Consider the following 25,733-nt stretch of genomic DNA (forward strand, 5'->3'; position numbering starts at 1 on the left):
TGTACATTGAATTTCCCCTTTAGGCAGGACAATCAATACAATGACTAAAATAAAACTGAAGCAGAGATGTCACATTGTAACTTGGTGTCAGGGATATATTCCATGTGAGTAAGTAGAATGTGGAAGTAGTGGCGTTTTCCTTCATCCGCAGCAAAGGTCCTTGCCGATTATTTCATGTTGTCAGGCCCTCTCCGAGCCCGCCGCTCCCTCCCTCCTCATCCTTGAAGCAGGTCAGCCAGTAAGTGACAAGGTATTTCGCTGTTTTGTGAACCTTTGCCAGACTGATTGTTCACTGCAAGTGTAGTGTAACTGAGCTGCTTGTAGCTCGCCCAAGTGTGGAAAATAAGATCGAGGGCTGATTTATTATTATTATTTTTTTTGCTCTCACTCCCATTGAGTACCCAGTCCCCACCCCACCCCTTTTCCTCAATGCCATGCTCTTGGTTCCGCATAGATAGTAAAACAGATAACCCGAGGTTGAGCTTGCACACGTACATACATTTGTGTTCCACCTGACAGGCCGCCATCTTCGTCCAACATTTACACTCATGCTGCGATGATCCGTGACCGCTTTTGGCCAAGCAGGCCTTTCCCCGCCTCAGCCATGTGTTGAGTCATGCCTGGTCTGTCGACATACTGGAGGTCAAAAGCTCCTCTTTCCAACGGCCTTCCAAGTGTTTCATGGGGCGTACAAAACATAATCATTGCGTCGTTGATTTTTGACTTTGGAATTTTTTTTTTTTTAAATGTGATATGTTCATCAATTATGCTAACGTAAAACATTTCCTTTAAAATGAACACGACAGAATATCGATCGTTTAAAATGCCGCAAGCCAATTTGTCATTTGAACGGTTATGTCACAAATGTTCAAATATAATTGCTATATCCGAGGAAGAAACGTTGCGTTCGTGGAAATGTGCCGCAAAATGCACACATCGATGGTCGTTGTAATACGCTCAAACGCTTTGGAGGTGTGGGCCATGTTCCAAGGGAGGCCGAATTTTGTTGCAGATGATTGAAAAACATCGCTGACACTAAAACTGGTTGAAGCCTGTCCCTGATCGTGCCATTTTATTTTTGATTCCATCCATTTTTGAAACCATTTTGAAATTCTTTTTCTGATCTCCGTGGAGTACCTGTTGTGATTTTATGATTATAAGTGTTTCTGCCAACTGGATATAAGAGATAATATTATTATAATGGCTGTAGCCGCCCGACTCGTGGAACAGATGTGTAGTTGCGCTTTGCCTCGCACGCAGCAGATGGAGGAAGCCTCTCGTGTGTCGTATTAAAAACTGTACCTTGTTTATGGCCTGAGGCGCAGTGTGGAGACAACCGTGGATTTATCAGATAAAATGCTACCCTAAGTGTCTCCCTATGATTCAAACATATTTTTCTGCCGGAGTTCACAGGGCTGATGTGATGGGATGATGGCGCTTAGGTGAAAGAGCTGCCTGTACAGTGACAACAAAGCACAGACGTGCGGGGAAAAGCCTGGTGGAAAGCCACTGAGAAAGACGCAGCGGCAAAATCGGGGGCGGGGGCATCGCTAAAATTAGTACGGCATTAGAGTGGGGCGAGGGGGGGTAGATGGGGTCGGTGGAATACACTCACACGCAAAAAACAAATAAACCAAAAAAAAAAAAAGCCTTGAGTGAATTTATGTGCGCATAATGCGAGCGCAACCTGTGAAGTATGCCAGGGTTCCTCAGGTAACAGGATTACGTGGGCACATAATTGATCCATTCGGAGGAAAAATGACGGGCCTCTAAAGAGGCCACGGCTTTGGAAATGCAGTTTATGAAACAGGCATTCGTAAATTCCAAGGAATCAATACGTCACTTTTATTACATCTCGGAGCCAGATGGGCGTTAAAGGCAGCGCTCATCCTCTCCATCGCACCTCACCGTCTTTTGTCTTTCTTCCTTTTCACGCACGGAAGCTCCCTTATCGACGACACACAACGTTACTGTGCTTCAATACAGCGAGTCGTTGCAGTGAGTTGCTTTTTTTTTTTTTCAATCAACCACTACATTGGAGTATTGCGCTTAGCCACTGCAATCTTGTACACAGTTGCGCAGTACAGTTGACCTAAAAACAACAATTATTGATACAGTATATGCTTTGACTTGCGATGACCAATTTAGAATGACCTTTTTTTTTTTTTCTGGACTCGTCCGCTTTCTTGTGTCTGTGAATGTGTTACAGAGGTCACCTCTCAACCCCCTGTTCTCTTCCTCCCGAATTCCTCGACTCTCGTCTTTTGTTATCTTCCTGATAGGTGGACGCATCAAGGTCCTCAGTTTGTCAGCAGGCCCTCTGCGTGTGTATCAAATATGCCCGTGGATGTTTCTCTGACTCTTCAGGCTGTTGTAGCCAAGCTGAGCCTATAGCGGAGTTCCATAGCGACTTGTCTTGCTGGTTCCAAATGTGGCGTTCTGCATTTCACCGTCTAAAATATGCACGTTTCGTATAAAGACAACGGCATCCTAGGCAAGGCTTAATTAGCATCCAGAGCTGTAATGCAAATGAATAATGCAGCAAAGACTGATGCAAACGGATAGAAATATAAGACGAGAGCAAAGTAGCTCGGAGAGGAAGTTACAAGAAGCCTCCCGATGCCGCCCTCACTTGGCGGCGGCGGCACAATTAGGAGGGCCCGCTTGCCTGACGTTTGCCAGGATTCTCCTTTTCCCATTCCAGTAGTTCATTTTCAGAGTCAGTAAATAATAAGAAGTTGGTGATGCTTGCGTTTTTAATTCCACCCCCCCCCCCCCCTCCTCGCCGCACTTTCCCCTTCCTCAGTTCACTGGGTGACATCTGCTATCAATGCTAAGCAGGTGTTCCCGTGCAAGCAGACATGCCCCCCTGTTTGTGTTTCGCCATCACCGCCACCGTGCACCCAAATGAGCAACATGATTAAGAATCCTGTAAATTTTTGAAAGGAAACGGATGGCTGCCCGGCTAGAACGTAATTACACCGCCACCAACATCCGCAGCTCGCCGCCGCTGCAGCAGCCAGAGCCCAAGGAACAGCAGAGAATTAATAATATATATTGGCATCTTTGCTTGTAATTCATAAATGAAATAAAATGGAGGTGTATCCGCTGATAAGACCCCCCAAGGCGTCATGGATTCGATCGTCTTCCACGATGTGTTAACTGGCAGAGCTTTACTTCTTCACATCTTTTTGGTTTGGAACTCATTTATTTGCGAAATGAGGCCTATGCATGCGCTCCCTCTTTTGCCGTGACATCAGGCTTGTCGCCGCCTTGGACGATTACTTCTGGTGTCTCAAGTGGCGTCCCACTTCCTTCCCTTTAACTTCAAAGGCGCTCGCCACATTAAGTTGGTGATTTTTTTTCATGTGTGCTAAAGGAAGCGCCACTATCTTTTCTCTCATGTCAGAGCGAGGGCGCGGTGCCGCCAATGAACTCTCAGGAGGTCAAGTGAAGGTGGAGAAAAGAGATCCCGCATTACTTTTGTCGGCTTGCTGTCTCTTTGAGGAAGTGCAGCGGCGTGTTCATGGCGAGCTCACGCAGTTCCATCAAGTCTCGATGGGTACGGACATGGTCCCTCATGGAGAAGTTTGTATAAATGTAGTTTCTGATCAGTTTCACCCGATCGCGTGCAAATCTTTGTTGCACACAGAGCTCCCGATTTTGCCCGCGCGTAAAATTTAGCAAGGTGTTTGTTTGTCAAGAGTTACGATGATGAAACGGGCGGCTCCTCGGGCCGCTGGGAAATGAATCGGGTAAGCGCGGGCTGTTGGGTGGCGATGGCGGCAGTGGGGGGGGGGGGGGGGGGGAGGCGGTGGGAAGCAGACGAATCAAGGGCGCGATTGTGTCTGGTGCCAGTCAGTCGTAATTAAGAGCCCGGGGCGGGGGGTGGGGGGGGGGGGCAAATAATGGGCAGGGGTGTATATGCACACTGATGGACCTGGAGACTTCACCTCACATGCACATTAATGTGCACAGTGACACATCCTTAAGCCGCGTCTTTTATACGGAGCAGCTCACCTGAAAATAATGGCGGTGGCGCTGGGTGGGGGGATGCAAATGAGGCCGGAGGTTAGCGTGGGAAAAGTGGGGCAGGAGGGTGCTAGGTGATCCTCCGGGCAGAAGTGGGAGTGGGGGGTGTGGAGGGGGGGGGGGAGTGCTCTTTGTTTGCAACCACAGTTTAAAAATACCCACCATGCACCTCCTCCTCACCCCCTGCTCTGTGTCACCTCTGCGGCCCCCGGCGCGGCCGAGCAGAGCAAGCCGGTGATGTATGGTTTATTTAACAAAGAGGGAGGGGTCAGGTCCATTTATCAGCCAAACACAGGATCCTGAAGACAATATCATGCTGTGGCATCATGTTTTTTTGCAATACATGTTGGAGTGACATGAAGCTACTGTGTTCACTAATTTACCTCTCCTCTTCTTTTTTGGGGTCCTCCTCCTTGTGCACCTGCTGTATCCAAAGCAGGTAAGCCTGGAGTAATTCTTCTGTCAAATAACAGCCTTGTCCAGTACTTAACCCTCAGCTTTTTGTTTTCCTCATTATTATTCAAAGAGCTGTAAAAACATGTGTTTGTTGTCGAAACCACGGCGCTCGGCACCAAACCTGTTTGATGGCACCGCTGACACCGCTGTACCACTCCTGCGTTATTATTATTTATTGGCCATTCCTCTCACCTCTACTGTCTCCTTTATCACCTGTTTAAGTAATTTCTAGAAACAAGGATGCAGCAAACATACGCATATACTTGTCCACACACGCACGCTTGCTCTCAGCTTTCGCTCATCAAAATTTAATCGCGGCCCATGTTAGTTTTTTTCCGAATAAAGCACACTTAAAAGATGTAGATGCAAATGACGCTGCATTATTCATGTGCTCTGGCAGCACTTGTAGGTTTAAACATTTGCGAGGCCACCTTGATGTCAGTAATTACCTTCACCGTGTCTGGCGTTGTCATGAATGAGCTATTTCCTACGAGCGGAGGCCGTGCCTGACGAGCTTTTAGAGTGGCGCTGCAGCCAACTTGTGTTTCGCCACTCCCGCATCATTGACTTCAACGCGTGGTGGGGCTTGGCAGGAACAGCAGTGAGACGTTCATGTACGCGGGCCTCGGTTGCGATCCGTTGTCTTCTCCGTGTCAGAGTCAACATGGATCCATAGCCGCATTTTGCCAACCACATTGCCGCCTGTTTGGGACTCGCTGATGAGTGCATATCCAGTGATGGGAAGTGCCAGAGTCCAAATACTTATGATTGTACTCAAGTATTGTATTTTATTTTTTACATATTACATGAGTGGATGTAATTATTCTTCTGACAACGTTTTATTTTTACTCCCAGCATTTGAAAGAATTTTCTACCTGGGAGACTCAAAGCGCTTTACACTGTTACGGTACTTCATTCACCTACCGATGACACAGCATCAGGAGCAACTGGGGGGTTCAGTATTTTGCTCAAGGACACTACGACACGGTTGCGATGGGATCAAACCAGCAACTTCTGGGTTGGGAAACGACCAATCTACCACTGCACTGAGCCATGCCGCTCCAAATGTGTTGTGCCAACTGAAAACCACCAGCTTATGGCATTTGAAAATTCTTATTTGAAAAAGAAAAAAAAAAAACTAAACAAACCAGACAGAAAGAATCGATTTTTGGCAGTTGTCACCATTTTTTCATTCGGCATTTGTTAATTCGCAAAACGCCTTCTTTTGATGACGTAAAAGACTAAGCCAAAGGTAATGAATGAGCTTTTTGTGCATTTAGTTATTTTGTGTAAATGTACTCATATTCTGAAATAACTAATTTGATTCGGTACTTCGACTATCATTTAACACAAGTAGCTTTACTTCCTCTTACGTACTTACTTTTGCCACCTCTGTATGTCACAGCTGTTTCTTCGGAACAGTTTTTGGATGAGTGCCTTCCTTTCTAAAATGCGCCACATCTCGGAAACTTTCGAATTTGTAATGTCTCCATAGAAACCAGCGCACGACACACATGCACAGCCGTGCGTGTGGTTAGCAATTAGCCTGCTCTCAGCATGTGACACATGAGGTGCAGGTTGTTGGGGTGTCAGGTGTTAACGCGCCCATCCGGTCCTGTGACAACCTGCTGTAATATCGCCAGGCTTCCACCACAAACACGTTAACCCGCATGCCGTAATGTTACCCCCCAAGTGCAAATGGCGTTTCCCCCGCAGGAGGGCGAGCACAGTGAGATTGCGGCAGCGGCACGGAGGGAAAACAAAGTAGTGAGAGTGTTGGCTTCCATCGTCTTTACGAGCCGGCAGAAGAATTAATATTTAAACATTCTAATAACGTGGCTCGCCTTCCATGCACTTTTAAGCAAAGCAACAATATTTTTCACCTGAGGTAACACCATGATTTGTCTTCCCACCACACACAATTTCCAGAGCCACCCCCCAACACGCATCCACCCCGAGAACCTGTTTGTGATTTCCACCTTATTTCTCACGCAAAACAGAGGAAAATATTCATGGAGATGAATATTGAAATGAATGTTGCCCATATACGTACTCTGTGAGCATGGACGGGAAGCTGCGGGAAGCCTGCACAACCCCTTGAGGCGCATGGGACATCTTATAAAATTTGGAATCAGAATGGAGTCCGGCGGTACTCTGCACAAAACATGTGTTTTTTGCTTTTTAGGGGATTTTTTTTCTCTATTGTTTTAAAGCCATCATGAATAGGACACAATGAGTTAGGCTACGCTAATAGCTCGTATCATCTATGAGACGTCAATGTGCCGCATCACACAAGTTATGAATCCAAATTTTGAAATAAGCGCATGCCCTTCATATATTATTATTCTTATGATTATTATTTTTCACAGGCACTCAAATGGGCCTGCTGTTTACATGCAGTACAAGGTATAGGTAAGCATTTACTCCCAGTGGGACTGTGTAAACAAATGCTCAGTAAAAGCAGGAAAATGATCCTCTTTGAGGAATCATCTAAGGTGGTGGGCTTGAGCGTTGACACAGTGCACACGCCTTCAGGTTTGTCATTGATCATGTGGACCAGCGGCAGCTAAATTGACTGACATAAAAAAAGAGTTATGCATTAAGCCCGGCTGCCTGCGTGTGTCTGTGTGCAGGAGGTTCATCTTTATTAGAACACACTTGCGTATATCACTTCTCACCTTGCACCGTACACACAAGCGCTCGTAAAATATCAAGTCGTAAGCTGATTTCCACATTTCATGCAAGGTGCTATGCCTATGGATGAACACGTTTTTTTTTTTCTGGTGAAGAATAAAGTCAACATAAAGGTGTTGCAGCTCCTTTGTATCGGGACAGATTGTCTGTCCTCTTTTGATACACGGTGTTCCCTGTGGGTGTTCCCCAGGAAGTGCTGCGGTGCCGCAGGCAATCAACAGGTTTTATTGAAGAGGATGCTTAAAGCGTAGGAAGATGACAACCAAATTACGCCAGCAATGGCCCTCTTTTCACCAAGGCATTTGTCTGATTTGCTGAGGAGTGCTTGAAATGTGTGATTATTTGTGTTGCTGCTATTTAACCTGCTTGGGTCCTTCCCCCCTACCTTCTCCTTGCCACCTCTCTCCCGACTCTATAATCAGGAATAAACTTAAATCATATGGATTCCTTAAAAAAATAAATAAACGAAAAATAAAAAAAGCACCGCACACACACAGGCCTCAGACTGGGCAGCCACTCTACATTTGCCCCACTATTGTCAGTACCCGACAAGAGAATTCCGTCTAGACTGTCGCACGAGGGGATTTAACATGCGGACGGTTGGAGCAAATGACTTTCACAATTAGATTAAATCCTCAGCTAATTTAAGGCAGCTCTGCGACGCCCCCGCTCTTGAGTCATTACCACGACAAGGCAATTGAACACTGATGTCCCGCCACACATTGGTTCAAATAAGTTAAGGTGCGGTGCAGATCTGTCCGAATTCAACTACAGACATGACATCCAGGTGGCATCCATTTGGGCCTTTCAAGTAAAAACATGATTAGGTGAGAGTCAAGTAAAAGTATCCGACTGACCAACACGCTCGAAATAAACGTGTGAATGTGAACAGTAGATGGGCGCTCATTTGCATCTGCATTTTAGCACACACTTTCAAAGTAAAAGTCTTGTGGGCACAGAAACAGCTGACTCTGTTGTTGACTCAAGACAACCTGCTCCCTGACCGTCATGGCCATCTCCTCTCGGTGGCAGTGCCGCAGTTGCTCTTTTTCAGACAAGGCCAGGCTGGGGTGGGAGCCTTTGGAGGGGTGGTGTGTACTCTGCATGACAATACCTACATCTGTCCGCCGTTTTGTTCTTTGTGTTATTATGGGCTGCCTTTGTGATGCTGTCGTGGTAACAGGAGGTTAGAGGTAAAGGCGGTGGGTGGGGAGGGGGACGGGGGGGGGGGTCTTGTGACACAGCTTTTGTTGTGCTTCCATATTTGATCCTCTTAGCAGTTTGCCATGCCTCAGCCCCCTTACGACTACCCACTGCCACTATTCGTACAACGTTGAAAGCCACAAGTCGCTGTCAAACGCCAACTATTTGGTTTGTCCCTTTGCAGCAACACACAAACTTGTCTGTGCACTCACTTGTTTTATAAGCGGTGTATCTCCCAAATGAGATGGCCACTTTACGGCATCAATTTGCACAGTGTGTTAGAGAAGAGAAAAGTTTTATAGCCCCTCCCCCCTGGCGTGCCTCTGGAGGGGCCATTACAGGCCCTTTATTGTTTCAGAGCTGAGGTCATCCTCCCGCTTGGTGCGGGCCAAACAAAGGCCACGGGTTTCATTGGAGGCTCAACTGTGTGAAAGGAAACACGCTCCAATAGTATTTGATTCTGACAGATAGCGAGAAGGCAGCGCAGCAAGGAAACAGCCACCGCACCTGACAGCAGCGCATAAGTCACTTTTGCTTTTTTCGAAGATGTTCTGTGTAAAACATATTTGTGCCCGCCGGCGCTGCAACCGAGGTGTTGAGTACGTCTGAATCGCGATGTTGACAGCCATCAGCGAGGCATCCAGGAGAAGGCGTGAGGTGGGAGGGGTGGGGCCAAGGCAGGGGGCTGTGGGGGGATTGAAGTCAAACAGGATTCTAAGCGCTTATTTGTTGTATGTCTGACATGACTTTTTGATATTTACCCACAAAGAACTGCACTCATTAGTAAATAAAAAAGCTCATCTTTGGCAGGAGAACTTCAGGCCTTTGTCTCCGTGGCGATGACCTTGGTAATTGCGACAGTAATTACAATAAGTGGCCGTTATATTTCAAGGTGCAGCGACCTTCATTATCCAAATCAATTTGAGTCACCATCAATTTGATAACTTGCTGCATGCGCCACTGTATGGAAGACATGCGGCCGTGGCTGTCGTCCGCCATATAATGGAACGCTGTTACTAAGATTGAGCCAGGCGGGCTGCTCTTGGTGCTGGCGCCAATCAATATTAACGACTCGTCCAAAAAATAAATAAATAAAATAAACTACCGCTGATGCTTGGTCTACTTAAACAAAGTGCAACGTATTGAAGGAAGTAGCTGAAGATGCATGGAAAGGGTCAAAGGTCATCTACTAAACATGTGTACGATGAAAAGCATCAGTTTGGAAGAATGTATTGAATTGTGTGCAGACACTCGCGGCTCTATGGAGCCTCACAGAGGTCCACATTCATAGCTTGCCACCTGGATGCAATCCTGCCAAGGGGCAACCGCCGAGCGCTCTTTCCGTGCCACACATGCACGGCTGTTGGATTATGCACCTGTGTTGTGTTGCATGTGCGGCCAAACAGTTTGTCAGTTTTAATGTGTCTACAAAGTCACAGCAGTCGAGCCCTGGATGGCCCTCTCATGGTCGCGAATGCCATTTATTGATGTCCACCGTCCACAGAGTGGGCACGAGCACGACTGTCTCTATCACCAGCTTGAATGGAAATGACAATTGCATATCGATACTTCCTCATCTTTCCTTCGGCGGTGTTTGAACAGCTGTGATGTGGCCGATTCAGATGCTAGGCGCAATATCAGCTGCAGGGCTCGCAGACGTGTGCAGCCAAAATATGTTTGTGATCACGTTAAGCCAAATCCTCCTCCGCCTCAATGCTGACGCATCACCCAGGACAAAACAGCAATTATTCTGTGACCTCATTGCCACGGGTCGGAAAAAATGCGTAATTTGCGGCTGTTTACAAGTTTGGCACACCTGCAGCTCATCCCTCGCCTTGAAGACGCCAGGCGCTGCCAGCCACCGCCGTCGCTGGCTGTCACTGAGACGAGCACAGAAAGAAAGGCGGCGAGCGGGGTGAAGTAGCGAGCGAGAGCACCGCTCTGTGCACTATTCTTCCAGAAGCCTCCGACTGGCTTATTGCTGTGCGTGCTAAGAATCAGCCTTTTACACAGGCGTACAATAGAGACAACATTACTTCCACAGTAGCCTCATTATTTCCTCGCCGCCTACCTTCTGCCCTACACTGGTTTACGCTCTCCTTGCGTTATTGTTGGGCCATAATGGCGCTGGGGTAGTTCTGCAATTCCCTCATTATTTAGCTTATTAAGGCTGCATCGACTCTATAATCGTGCTGCATTTGGTGTCAAAGGGGGCGACTGCACTGATTTGCCACATTTGAAGGCGAAACGAGACTGCGAGCTCAATCCTCCACGCAGGCAGGCAGGATGAAATTGCTCTGCAAATAAAGGCCGCGCGCAAATGCCCCTCGTAGCTGACACACAATGCTCGCTCCGCCCGAAGCAAAGTGCACCTGACAGATAACCCTGCAGATTTGAATGATGTTACACCGAAAACGTGGCTGTGCCCAAGCACAAAAAAACTTGGTAGCAGCCAAGCTTTGTGACACTGTGAGGTCAGGGCAGAAGAGACCCTTTTATTTGGCACCGTGCTGGATTAAAAAAAACAGAAACAAATAACGCGTAGCATCATTGCCGTGGTTCGGAGATGTTTGCTGCCTCAGCATGAGAATAGCAGAGAATACAAACGGATTTCTTCACTTCTTTTTTTAGTCTGACTTCTTCTGGGCCTGCGTATCTCCTCTTTGAACAACATCCAGCAGATGGCCACAATATGTGGAGGCCCAGGGCTGACTGAGGCTGCGTCTTGACTTGTGATGTGCAGTCATAGATTGGGGAATCATTGGGCAATTAAATGATGCACCTTGCGAGGACGGCAGGCAGGAAGTGGCGGGCTCGCAGGCGCTCAGTAACGAAGGCTTAATGACTATTCATAAGTGATTTTCACTATGCCGATACACTCGACTGGGAAGCTTTGCCCTGGAGAGTCGGCGCTGTCACTTTCTCTCACCTCAAAAAAGCACCGCCATCGACGGTGTGGCATGTGAGCGAAAAATTACCCTCAATTCTGCTGGGGGCCCATCTCAGGTCGCATGCAGGAGGACGAAGGGGGGCGGAACATTGCATATATGGCAAGTACGCCGGATTGATGCAGTGAATACCTTCGCAAACGCCAGAGACGGTCAGATTGCTTAGCTAGCGCATTGATTCAAAACATCCCCTCCGAGGCGTCCTAAGAAGTCAAAGAACTCACTCGTGATCTTGAACCTTCAGGTCACCCCCCTGTGACTCACATTCTGCCCTGCCGACAATAAATCGCTTTGGCTTTTGCATATTTTGACTTGATTTTTGAATTGTGAAGCTCCATGTACACTTGGCGCCGTCCATGCTTTGTACTCCACGTTATCTGGCTCTTATCGACAAGCCTTGTTCCCTTATCAAAGGTAAATACAATAATGGGCTCATTAGGCTCATGGCTACTTGGCATGCGTGTTTGCTCAGCAACGTGAGTGTGTTGGGTCAGCCATCTGTGGATGTGTGTGTTTGTGTGTGAAATTATGCTTCCAGCGCAACTCCACAGCGCGCTAATTGAATAAAGTACCTGAACGAGCCTGACTTTTGCCCCTGCCCCCATCAAGCTGAGAGTCACAATCACTTTGTGGCAAGTGGTCAGAACCACTATCACATAATTAATTAATCTGCATCGATCATCTGGTTACGGCAGAATCATTGAGTCGGGACGTCTCCAGCGCTGTCTCGGCGGTTCAACGCCGACCTCTCAGGTTCACTGGACAATGAGTTCGCGCGCTGAACTAGACGGGAAAAGTCAGTCTCGGGTCTCACAAGAATCAACGGGTTCACTCGGTGGTGCGTCGCAAAGACTCGACTTCTCAGCATAGCCTTTTTTCTTTTTAATAAGAGTGTGACGAAGAGGCCGCCTTTCCTCTCTTTATGCCTATTGTTGGCAGCTGTCATCACCCACCAAAATAAATGGCTTGAATTAGAATCTTTGACTGGCGGGATGTCGGGTCAAGAGAGGAGTTCCCACCATGTGGTGGAAAGTTAGACCGCCAATTAAGGTTGGATATCAGACAGGTGGTATCATTCTACTGTGACTGTGTCAGATTTGGTGGTGGGGGGTTGCGGGGTCTTCTCTTGGGTAGCCCCCAGAGCAAGCGCTTTTAATTGAAGTAGCAGCTCATCATTATTATTGCTATCATTTTTTTTAACCTAGCAATATGGATGATATTTCTGTCCCCAGCCACCGCTGCTCGTCACCACAGCCAGATCACATCGGTCGCCTCTCCGCCCGTCGCTCCCTCCCGTACCGAGCAGACCCCCATCCCACCACCCCATCATTACACTGTGGCATCTATCAGATGGCAGCTTAATTAGTGCTGTATAGCACATTAAGCAAGAGGAGTAGCCATGCTCAAATATTTATAAGCTTGAGTATATTTATGATCTGTGTCATAATTCCTTATTGGAAGAACTCAACATGGCCACCCCTCCCCCTACTTCCTCTTTGCCCTCCCTCCCTCTCCTCTCCATCACGGAATGTCAGGAAGTGGTGCAATCCTGAGCTGAGTTTCCAACAGACGTCCCTGAGCGCCAGATAAGATGTTCAACACTTACGCACACAGTCGCACAAAGTTTTGGTTTCTGGTGTCAAAACTCCAACACTGTTTTGTCTCACCATAGCCTCGCTGTCCGTGCATGCATTGGTACTCTCACCCGCAGGCTTTATTTTCCTAACTCACCCTCCTTGAAAGTAACAGTAGCTATTTTTAGTGACGAGGGTGCAGCTTTAAGTGGTGTTGGATGGTACTTCACCGAGGCCTACCCCCCGATTTCCCCCTTGCCACCACCATCACACCTATGCTTAAACAAAAGGCAAGGAGTTATCGCCATCTCTGAGGGCTCTTTGCTTTCTCTGCCACTCAGCCGTGGCTTTGTCCACTTCTCCCCTGAAGGAACCTGGAGGGTCATGTTTGCTTAAAACCCAAGAACTCATCCTTGAGAAGTCCTCTCCTCTCATCCTTTCTCTTGTCTGTGCAGTCGAGGGTGGGGGCAGGTAAGAGTGCAGGTTAGATGGGCGATAAGTGGGCGAGTGCCTCATTGTTTTGGATGGTGTTGGAGAGGAAGTAAAATATCATGAATGAGCGCAGCAGGTTTGCTTTTGAATCACAATGGTGCCGCAGAAAACTCAATTTGCTACCTCCACTTGTTGCGATTTAATTCATTGGGACTCGATTAGAACTATCCGCCACCACATTTTATCAAATTCAAGCGGTTCACCGACACAATGCATTTCAGCTCGGCGGGAGGCGCAGTGGAGCAGGGCGCGTTTTAAATGCACTAATGGCATTCATGTCCAATTGTTGTCCCTGTGACTTTGCACGGATGGTCCATATGAGAAAATGCCTTCCTGGTGGAAAGATCTGCAAACACAGCAGGCTTCGACCCAGGTACTTGGTTTCGGGTCTTGTCTTTATTGATTGATTTACTTTCACTTACAAACATCATCCCTCCCTCGTTGATCACTGTGGGCCGGCCAGAGGAATGAGTAGCGCAGCTCCTTCCCCTCCTGGCAGCTCCACACTCCAAGTAGAGCGTGAGCACATCATTAAGTATTTTATTGCATCAGCTGAAAGTGGTCGGAAGCATCAGTGGGGACTTGTACCTGGAAGTGTCTCCGTGTGCGCGGTTCCGTTTACCCCAGAGGGAACATAGAGCGTCAGCAGGAAGGTGTGACACAACAAATACAAATACACTGGCTACAAAACTATGTATTCCTGCTCCTCCTCTTGAACAAGGCCCCTGTATCCACTCGGGAGCCACCAAGGTGTCGGCTTGCGCGCCGTTCCAGCCCTTCAAGCTGTCAGACACACTCCGGTGCCGCCAAATCCTCTTTTCTCTCTTCCTCTTTGGCCACAAACATATTTATCTTCTTCTCGCCGCCATCAAGGGCGAGCACCAACATCCAGGGCAGCGAGCTCTCCGGGGCCTGTCACTCGACATTTGCCTTTCAGCCATTCAGCCGACACGTTGATGCGCGGCGACATGCAAAGTGAAAGTCAACCTGGCTGCTCCTATGCTCGCGCACGCGTGCACGCAGAGGACAAAAGAGCAGCTTTGGTTCTGTTTCATGTGTTGTCACTTTCTTTACCCTCCTTCAAGCCACCTTTACTCCCATTTCATCATCATTCTTGCTGAATTCACTCTGGGGGGCCAGGGTTGCTTCATTGTGTTTGGCTGTAAGTACACGTCAGGTTTCCCAATTCTTAATCCTGCGATTCTGAAGAAACCTCATGCTAATCACATGTGTCATGGTGGAAAAGTATGAGCGGCTCCTTAGCTGTTTGAACGAGCATGCAGGCGTCGTGTCCACCACACCACCGTGTCCTCTAATTGTTTGGAAGAGAGCATCTTCCTGTCCTGTTTGTCGTAATGAGAGATAAGTCGCTTCACGCCGTCAAGCACCTTTCTCATGTGTTGTCCACGCCAATACACACACAAATCTTTGTGCAAGCACATGTCCTCCCCCACTCACACACACTCTGCAATGGGCCTCGGGCCGACTGCATGCACACCGCTCTTATCTCCCGCGCACAGACTCAGCACGACGCCACCGCCGAGCCACCTGATCTCCTCTCAGGTCCGACTTCCTCTTTGCCGTCTAAATTGTCGTTAATTGAGCATTGCTAATCGAATAGGAGGCTGCCTTTTTAAGAGAAACTGTCACACTGGTTGGGTGTCCGGCGGTGACGTTGTACCTATGTGCGACGTATAATGACATTAAGTATGGCCGATGAGGCGTGGGTGGCCCTCTCAGCGCCAGCCTGCTCACCAATTGTCATCCTTGCGAAAGCTTCTGCACGCCGAAATGTCATCACAGGCACTGAGTGTCTGTCAGCGTGTCGGTTCAGCATGTCCGTAGACGAGAAGGTTACTCTTGCTCAAGATGGTTTCAAAACAGACTTCAAGATGACCTTTGTAAGACTCTTAAGGGAGCGGCCGTGGGACGAAAAGGGGAGGAGAAGTGGTCCACGGCCTCATCTGATGACGTTCCCTGCTGAGGGGGCGCCACTCTGGATGTCTGGAAGGTGCCATGTCACGACTGCTTCACAGTTCCATGGTTGAAGTGTGCTTCCTGTCTGGCCAGAAAAGAGGCGGAGTTACAGGGTTGCAACTCAAGAAATCCCAAAAGGAAGCAGCTGTGAGGGCCAGTTGCCTGCTTTCACAACGTTCTGTTTCAGGGCAGTAAGCTTCAAGTGTTCCAACATTGACTATGTTTCTGCTGCAGATTGTTATATTATTGGGCAGGAAGTCAAAAATGTCAACTTTTTGTACAATACATCCACTGTTGTGATGCACAGTGACAATTGGCCAGCATAATAAAAATTGTCTAATTGGGACTGTTATGCCTGTCATGTGATGAAGATGCCTTGTACCCGGGAGTGAAAAAAAAAGAAGTTAATGTTGATGTGAGCCGAAGTTGTGACTTTGCTGCCAGAGCTAATGGCAGGCTGATTGTCTCACTTTGTCACATGATTCCTGGGCTGACTTCAATTCTCCATCCTCCTAATGGGTCCGTGACACCTCATATTTCTGTTGGAAGCCAATTTGTAGCAGTGGACAGGCACGAGGCAAAGTGGTGAGGTGGCAGTGGGCACCTTAAGAGAGCAAGTGAAGGTGTTAAAGGCTGATTGGCTCTTGTTGGTGGGTTCTGTCACACCTGACATACAAAGGATGAGCGAGGAAAGGGGCATGTTGGAGCAGGTCATATAAATAAATGAAATCCCTCCACGTCAGCCAACCCCCGAGGATCAATTAGCTGGCTGTTACCATGGAGACTGAGTAGTTATGCAACAGCTTATTTTTATTGGAGCTCGGGGAAGGGAGGGGTTTCAAAGTCTTGTCAAATTTCACCTCTGGATGTCTAAGGGTCTCCTGTGGTCGGGGTCAAGTCAACAAATGTGAACGTTAACGTGAGATGCTCTGTTTGCACTACCTGAAACAACAAACAGTGGCAGGGGAAAAATGAGATGAGGAAGGAAAGGGAAAGTGGTCCCCTGGTGCACCATTTACTTCTCGCGCAGAAAAGAACAAGCCTAGGAACTCTAAAAGAGTTGTTGGTCCAGTGGTATCTGGGCTAATTTTGCTAGCATCGTATATTGTGCTTGCAGGGGGCACTGTTTGTTTTATTCTGCCATTTTTCTCTGATGATGTGCAAAAAGGAAACTCAAACTGCAGCCATCCCCCCAGGTCAGAACACAGAAGGATTTGATTGCAAAGGCGGAGTGATCCATCTCTGTTGCCCTCCGTAATGACCCATTTTAAGGTGTTAATCACCGTTGGAAGCCCGATTGGCTGGGATGAAAGGGACTGTATCTGGTCTTCAAAAGATGAGTGGGTCTTCACCATGCTGGGATTGAGGGAGGTAATTTTCCTTCATGCATGTTTCCTTATCAGGTATGTGCTCAAATAGATGCCTTCACTCGTGGCATTTTGTCCAGGGAGACCAAGAGAAAAAAGATAAAAAGTGGTCAGCTCAGGCTTCCTGTCTCGCCCCAGACTCCAATGTTCCTCTTTGACTGAGTGCTGGGCTCACATCCTACCAGATTTCTTTATTTGGTACATTAAATACACACGATGATGGGAAAAAGATAGATGGGAGAATCAAGCTGAAGGTGAGGGTCACAGGTTTTCTGTCCCTTTGGATCATAGGGGTCAAATCCAGTTCCGGGAAGTAAAAGTGTCCGCTCTCATTGAGCTCGTTTACCTGCCAGTTGAGACGAAGCACCTGGAGCCAAAGTCAAATTGTGGCAGGGTTCATAAAGAGAGGAAAGAGCACCAGATGCTGCCATGAATCCTCCAAAAGAGGCTCGGCAAGGTCAGTAACATTTTTAACTTGTGAAGAGTTGCAGTGAGACATCTCAAGTCATCCAGCAGTGAAGCGAGAATCAGCAAAACGGGACATTCATCTTTTGCTGCCCCATCTATCCCGCCGATGGCCTCCACCTTTCTGGTTCGTCATCCCAATTTGACCAGCAGGTGTGATTAGTGCACTGATGAAAGCTTAGGCGAATAATGTTGTGCAATCGTCGCTGTTAAAGAACGGATGCGGGCGGGGGGAACGTGGTTGTTCACATGCTCGACTGATAATAGTATCCCGAAGACAAAGGAAATAGCATTTTAGTGTGTGTAGGTGGTGGGGCACTGGAAGCATAGCCATGCTCTTAACGGCATGCTCTTTCATTACTGACTTCTTTTCCCTCTGGAATTATGCATGCACTTCATCCTCTCCTTCAGGGTTTGGAAAAACATGCTTCCCTGCGCCCGGGAATCCCAGCGATGCTCGCTCCGCATGTGGCAATCAAACCGCAAGCGCAACCCTTTCGGCTCATGCAAGCGCCTCCTTTAACTTGGCAGGTAAATTGTTCATTAGGGCCGAGGGACTGAAGAGCGGCAAGAACAAATAGGTCTGAATATTTGTTCAGCGGTGTAATCTACACGTCAATTAGCCTGCCAAGCTAATTCGCACCTCGCCGTCACCCGAGTACCTGAGCGCCACTTTCAATCCGCTGATCAAAAACAGCAGGATCGACAGGAACACTGGCAGGCTGAACCCTGGGGTAGCTGCGTGCGTGACGGAGCAAGAGAGGGAGAGAGAGTTTGTTTTGCCGCACATCACACCAGTGCAGCTGCTCAGTTATGTAAACGCTCATCTGAGCAAGCAGCTTCTCAGACTTTGACACCAGACTGGCACGTACGATAACAATGACTACATATGCACAAAGGGCACCACACAAAGGGTTAAACGTCCAATGTGGGAACTGTTCTTGCAGTTTGAGCATGTTGTCAGAAAGCGGAATGTTCAGGTCTGATGTGATCAAACAGCACGTGTTTGGGGTCACAACCTTAAACATGCTGGTTGTCTTATTAAGGTGGGCTCAAAGCGCTCCAGGTGTCCTACCGCCTGCGTCACGCCACAGTGTCATTAAAAGTGCACTTTTGGCCTTCCTGCAGCTACAAAGGAATAATAGGTGCATGATTGGGAAAAGAGAAAGGAAAAAGCTCAGCTTGTTTCCTCCCACTCACACATTGTAGGCTCTGGGGCCCGCGCCTTGGCGCTGCTTCTTTATGCCGTTAACCGAGATGGCAAGAGAGGTTAAGTCATGTCACATCGCCGTCGGCCTGCACCTGGCGCACCCTGCCGCTAGCGCGTACAAACTGTAGTTTTATTAAAGCAGCAAATTGCAGTAAAAATCAATCTAGTTTGCATTGTAAAAAAAAAAAATACAGTATATATATATCTATAGATATATATATACTGTATATATTCATATAAATATAATTCCCCTCCGGTGTAGATGATGCATGGTTAGCCAGAAACAAACACATCTGTCGTTATTAAGCATTTTTCTGCGGCTAATATTGGTCTATTGCTAGACATTCATGTCTAGTTGCTGGACAACTAATTTGGAGGTTGGTGAAGAGGGTCCAGACCACCAAATGTGTGTGTGTTTCTATGTGTGCGTGTGTGTGTGTGTGTGTGTGTGTGAGTAACAGATGTGATTTTACACTCTCATTAGCATGTGAATGAGGCCCTGGGCCGCCAGTTTGGCTCAGTCAATCTAGAGAGGAAACAGAAGATCCTGCTACCCTCATGTGGCCCCTCACCTGGAACCTTGCTCCCCACCCCCGCCAATTGGTTGATTCTTTCTGATGTCTTTCGTCCGTCTGAGGTCCCTGCTTGACTACCTGTCCTCCACAACACACACACACACACACACACGCACGCGCACACACAAACACACGATGCACTGATGAACCTGATAAGTAGTATAATGTCCCGAGTGGTCTTCACTGCCCCGTGTTTTTTCACATCGCTGTCATCTACAATTTTTCAGTTCTCTCACTCACCTATATCCAACAGGTTGTACGTACATAGAACACTGTTTTTAGTATTCAGGTTGTATTTATGCAGAGATAAGTGGTGGCCTTGGAGCGTCAGAAAGGAATGCAGCCTTGGTCCGATCAAACCAGATCAACAGTTTTTGTGTCTGAGGGGAAAAAAAAGTCGAAGGATGGTTGCACATATTAACGGTTTTCCCTCACAGCGAGAATCCAACCTGTAAACTGGGCATCGTACATGCCTTGCTCAACCTCAAATGAGATTTGAATTCATGGCTGCTTTACGCACAATGGTACCTTCCACCTTGCATTTGCTTGATTTTGGCAAAGATGAACTCTAAGTCACTATTCATTCTTCCAAAATGGATGTGTCGTACATTAAATGTGTGAGAAACGTCTTTTTTTGTTGTTGTCTTATTTTGTATGCTACTGCTGAAGGAAGAGCGCATCAAATGCTGCTGTGAGCCAGTAATTACTGTCCTGTCCAGGTTCTGCCTATGGAAGAAAAAAGTACAGTAATCTGTCCTGGCAGTGCAATATGTAACCACAGCTTTATAATTAATTTTACAGGGAGCCTAATATATTTATAATATCAGATTGCTGCAACACTGTGCATAGATTTATTAAAGCCTCTAATCAGTCTTAGCAAAAATTAATTTCACAATGATTTCTTCGGTTTGCATTTGCATATACTTGCATGTTATTTATTTTTGTAGAGTATTTTCTATACAGAGCAGGCACTAGGATTGGAAGGTTTCATTAATATTTTGTAAAATTATAAATCAATAAGCAAACAATCCGTACATATAAATCTCTTGATCACAACATTTCGGCCAGAAACACAATCTAATGAATTCCTGAAAAAGATACGGAGTAAATGATAAGAAATGGACGGCATGGTGCACACCATCACCAAAACCATCCACAAATTGTTAAATTTATACCTCATCCAATTTCAACCAATATTGAGCATTTTTATTTTTGGAAAAATTTTTATTTGATTTTGCAAGCACACTTAACGTGGCGAGTGACAGTACTCTCAGCCTGCTCTGAGTCTCCTCTGAGAAATGTATGTTACAGTATGAAAAGTCTTCATCGAGGTTCATTTTTATTTTTTTCAAAGGAAAAGTGGGAAGCTTTGGTATGGACAAGTGCAATTGTCCCTTGCAATTGATTCCTAGAAGGACATAAAAAAAAAAAATCTAACATGGACAGTGATTTTTCTTTTTATGTCTCTAGTTGGAAGTTCCTTGAGATGCATCCCTTTTGTCATTGGCTCATTGCTCACTTCCCAAGTAAATACAGAAAATCACACACTCACCCACACACACAGAAAGACCCACTCTCACATGTGCACGCTGGCACACTGGCGCGTCGTAGCAATCGGCGCACAGATAAGCATGATTCATAAACATACAGTCGAAGCAGATGTGTTATCAGGGTGGCTGAAAGTGCTGCAAGGGGCTCTCCTGGGGCGCGCGCACACACACACACACACACACAGGTTTCATACTAAACATGACAACAAGGTGGTGGCCATCAATTTGGCACCCCCTCAACCCGATCCGCATCCATGTCGGCTGATTCCGCCAACTCAGTGTATGTTTTTATAAGCGTCTATTTTGAAAGCTACTCTTCGTGTTGCCATGTCAGGCCTGAGATGTGTGTGTCTTTGAAATACATGGACTGTATGGATTATAAGACACATTACCACTGCCAGTCAACAGCTTGCACTTTCAAACTTGTGCAACCTTTTTTTGCTGTAAACACCATGATGTCAATGTGCGTTTCTCTTCCCGTGACAGCAATGCATGCGTTGTACTGAAGATGAGTAAATGAGTAAAACGGGGCTTTTATTGTGGCAACAAAAATGACACTTGCGTCCTTTCATGTGAATCTGGTTGTTGTTTTCTTGCCATGTGTACATTTGCTTAGTTACAGTAATTATGGGCCATTAAGGCGGCTAGGCGAAGGTAGACGGGGGCTGTTTTTTCTTGGCCTCCCTGACGAACATCTGCTGAGAGATTTGCATATTAATTAACCCACATTAACTCTAATTATTCTGGGAAATTATCAAATAAATTAAATTTTCTAATTTGAAACCCCTCGTGTTGTTGCTCGATGCACGTAATAGTACAGTCAGGAGGTGAAGTGAATCTTACCTGAGCAGGAAAAAAAGGTTTGACAGGCTCACGACCCCCCGCCTCCCTCCAAGCCTTCCCCTTTTCCTCCTCCTCTCTGCAGGCCTGGGGTCCTGAGGGCAGCCAGGGAAGCTTTTGTGCCTCCGTCTTTTTATTCTTTTCCTTGTGTGACCAGCACGACGAGGAGGTGGGGCTGGAAATGGGTTGGGGGGACATTTGTTTGAGGCTGGAACATCCATGAAGTGAGGGAGGAGGTAAGGGGTTCATGTGTGCTGTTGGAGGGCGGTGGGGGGTAGTGTCAGTAGGCGTGCGGTGTTGTGGAGGTGGGGGTGATGGTTGATATGGGAGGGGGGGGGGGGTTAAACGAAGGGGGGTTGATTGTAGTTGTGGAAGACGGGTCACAGATGGTTGGTTGAAGCAAAGGTGGTACCACTGAGCTGTTTAGCAAACCTTGGTCCTTATCCCCCCCCCCCCCCCCACCCCCATCCCCCTCCACGCACACACACGTACACACAAATTAAACATATATAGACACACCACCGCCCGAAAATACACCCCCTGCCTGTTGCTTGGCACATTAATGGAACTTTAATGGAATTAGTCACTGGTGCCTTTCTTTCGGACCAGTTTTACCATCTAGACTGTTATTTTATGTAAATGTTGTTTTGCTACCGAATGGGTTCAGACACATCATGAAGAAATGCTGAAAGAAACCATTGCAATTACTTTTTTTGCAGCTTTTACCTCAAAGTTGTAGAAAGTTTCTAAATTGAATTGACTTCACTTTTCAGCAATGCTACTTTCCTTGTCTTGATGAACACTCTCTCACGCAGACACACACTCCCAGGTTGCATTTACACTCCACTGCGTTTTCACCATTCATTGCACGCCACCGCCCCACCTCTTCGTTCCTCCCTTTACTCTCGCTGTCTCTTTTCAGGGTCTTTGTTTGGCCACGACCTCCCTCCTTTCACCGACTTGGTCCTCTTGTGGCCCCCGTGCTCTGTCGTGCCCTCATTCCCAGACCAGATAACACCAAACATTCAAACGCTCACTTATGTCGGTGACTTCAAAATTCCTTTTTCTCTAAATTGTAATCTGAGAAAGTTTGGCATCTTGTTTCTTTATCTGGTGTTTTACTCCCGCCAGGTTGCAGTGTCTCTATTTATTTATTTATTTGACTGTATTTGCTTTCTAGCACAGCCGAGTGAGAAGTAGCCAAGGAACTGTGGCAGACAAAAGGTCATAGCAAAAATCCACTTCTGCCAGTCGTAGCCACGAGGCAGCGACCTTGCCTCCACCTTGGTGCCCTCCCCCCACACACCAGGACTGACTAATGCCACGCTACCCCCCCCCCCCCCCCACCCCCCACATCTCGCTCTTAGCTATCCAGGTGATCCGCTTGGCTCACATTCATGAGACAGCCAGCGAGCGCTAGCAGTTACGGTCCAATAGGGAGAATGTCCGGGCTCATTATCGGCGTAGGAGGCCAAGTGTGTCACCCGAAGCTAAGCCTCGACACTCGGCTAAAGAGTCAGCCGGGGTTAGCATTACAGCGTGGGTGTTAGTCATTCCACCTCGCGGCCATCACCTCTTACCACCGCCCCATGAGAAGGAAGCGCTCTCTCACTCTCTCTCTCTTTGGCTGGCTCCAGAGCAGGAAATGCAGTCTCCTTGCGGCACTTAACGGCACCTTGGGAAGCTTAAATGAATGTGATTATCATTGTTAGTGCTGCAGAGTGCAGGTGCAGCACCTCTGAACTCAGACGCCTGGGAGGAAAGCGCTCACCTGACGATGAAGCTTGCTGAACTTTGGCTTTCAAAAAAGTTGCTCTCTAACTCTTCATTGCTTTCTAACTCTTCTTGGTCAAACCGATACGCTAAAATGTTGACGGTTGCCGATTACTGCCAGCGACGGATCTTTGAACGCAGCGAGCTGGTGGCACCATAACTGCCATGGAGTGTGTGCACAAAGACATCCCACTGTGATGCTGCCTTTTGATTAGTGTCGCCGTGTGTTCTCGTTCAAACCTGCAGTCCTTTTGTTCAAAAGGAGGTCCACTTGTATTTGATGCCTTTTCTTCTCTCCCTTTATCTACCTTTATTAAAGAATGAGAACAACGAAAGAAACTGTCACTGTCACTGCCCGAATCAATAAAGCAGCACCACTCCGCGTACAAAAGAGCCACTAATAGCGGTCTTGTTAAAGCCCGATGTCAGACATACCAACCTCAAAGCCAACAGTTACACGTCAACTGGATGAGTGGCAAAAGGATGCAGGTAACACTTTATGCAGCCCAAATGGTGTTTTAACACCAAGGTAAGATGAGCTAGCAGAGAAGTAAACATCATTGTCTTCTTGCTCGCCTACGCCACAAAAGGATGATGAAGAGGTTGACAAAATGACGGCCTGCGAAATGTTCGTAGGTTAGAATTACTTTGTTGCACCGCACAATGGCGGTGGATGAGCGCTCATCAGCAGTGGCACCTTAACAATGGCGTCTTTCTGCACGTTAGTGGCGCATGTCGTGCCTTGACAAGCTCCCTTGACGCCAACAGACAGCTGACGCTCGGGGAAGATGGCATTGGCTGTAGTTTCACAAGACAGTTGGCCGCCCCCATGCAGCAGCAGACACAAAGTGGTGACAAAAATAAATGAAAGCACCACTTTTCTTCTCCGCTGTGAAAGTTTGTTGTGTGGAAGGTGGGCGGTGCCGCACCTTCCTCACGTGGGAGTAGAAAGTCAGTTGTGCAACAAAGAGATGCTCCCTCATTGCTTTTCGCCGCACACAATAGCCCCTTCACAACCTTTATAACCTATCCACCGCCCTGAGATCACGTCATTCACTGGCTGTCATTGAATCTGCATCTGTAGATGGGGTCCAGAGCGGCAAGCCGATTGAGCCTTTTGTTCTAACCAAAAAACTCTGCCGGAGATGTTGGCTGGTGAATTCCATTATGAACTGTTGCATTCCTCAAATATAATAGTGTTGTTTTGGGGCAGTGTGCATGCGGTAAAGGCTCAGTATCAACTATGCCAAGGTAGATTTGGACCACCCAGGAGAACCCTGACCAGGCCAGCCTCCTCCCCCCCCGGCACCAATCACCCGCAACTCGCCCCATCTCCCTCCCGAGCAGGTCACCATTGCCCTTTTTGTCATCACAAGCAGCATTACTAAGTCTGAACTTGCCTAAACCCTTGTGATCACACCTCTTGAAAGGGTTTTCTTTCCTCCACCGATTGGTATTCGAAGCAGGTCACCGCAATCCCAGACGCCTGCACCCCGACCCCGCCTCAAAGCCCCGTTTTCATTTTAATTTGCACCTGTTGTGCAGTTGTTCGATGCAGGCAAGTGTGGACCAGCCAGTCATACGTGCCTGGAGGGGGCTGTGGGAGGTTTAGCCTTTCATATGTAGAACGTGAACACAAGTGTCATGCACGGGCTTCACCGTGGGAAGAGGCAGCCTCTTATAGATTTATTAAAGCCCTCAAAATGTGAGAACTCCAACACAACATGGTGCCTCTGCGTGACTGAATCAGACCACTGAACGTTTCCCCCGGTTGTCCACCTTCACCAAAACCTACCGGTGGTGGTGACTAATTTCCATGAATGCCGTTATTGAGTGAGGTCAAGGCTCTTTCAGAGGCGCCAACCATACCGGCAGGATTTTTGGGTTCTTTGGGTTTAAGACGACCACACAATGGGAAACTGAAATAACTTGAAAGTGAAAAAAGTATTCATAGACTGAAATGTCTTGAAATTAACAAATGCAATTCCAGCAGTTTGTTTATGTTTCAACAGATTTTGGGGGGGATATGAAAGAATGAAACAGGCTTTTGATAAAAAATAAAGGCACCCTTAACTGACGGCATGTTTCAGCGTCAGATAAATTCGGATTGAAATACCTCGCAAGTCACATTAGAACTGTCAAATCTTCAAAAGGTTTGACTACAAAATTCTGCTACCGTTATTTTTGTCCAGGCCAGTTTTCATTTTCAGTCGCAGTCTTGTTTTCAACAGTTAATTTTCCCTCCATTTTTGTCTATGATTACATGTTGTTGTTATCAGTCACCATTGAGTTTTGTCCCTTTCTCTTACATAGCGGTCCCAACAATTTAGCTATGTCTGTGCGTGTGTGTGTGTGTGTGTGTGTGTGTGTGTGTGTGTGAGTGTGCGTGCGCATGTGTGTGCGTGTGTGTGTCTTTTCAGAGAAGTCTTGAGCCTTGAGGCTTGTCGTGTCTCAGCCCATTTACGTTAGGAAACATGTATTGTATTTATGCTCATGGCTGGCTGCATGTAACGAGTAATCAAGGCGGCCGAAGTCGACGTGACTTCGTTGTGCCGCTTGTGCTATGTTAAGCATCTG

General features: G+C 47.3%; 1 protein-coding gene across 2 annotated transcripts in view; it reads left to right on the top strand.

Annotated features, from left to right (window-relative positions):
* Nucleotides 1-25,733, top strand: part of zeb2b (zinc finger E-box binding homeobox 2b) — a 54,933-nt gene that overhangs the window by 10,988 nt on the left and 18,212 nt on the right. The window lies entirely within an intron of this gene.

Source organism: Hippocampus guttulatus, chromosome 1, assembly GCF_054856545.1.
Source record: "Hippocampus guttulatus isolate MCC_2025c chromosome 1, RoL_Hgut_1.0, whole genome shotgun sequence".
NCBI classification, from domain to species: domain Eukaryota; kingdom Metazoa; phylum Chordata; class Actinopteri; order Syngnathiformes; family Syngnathidae; genus Hippocampus; species Hippocampus guttulatus.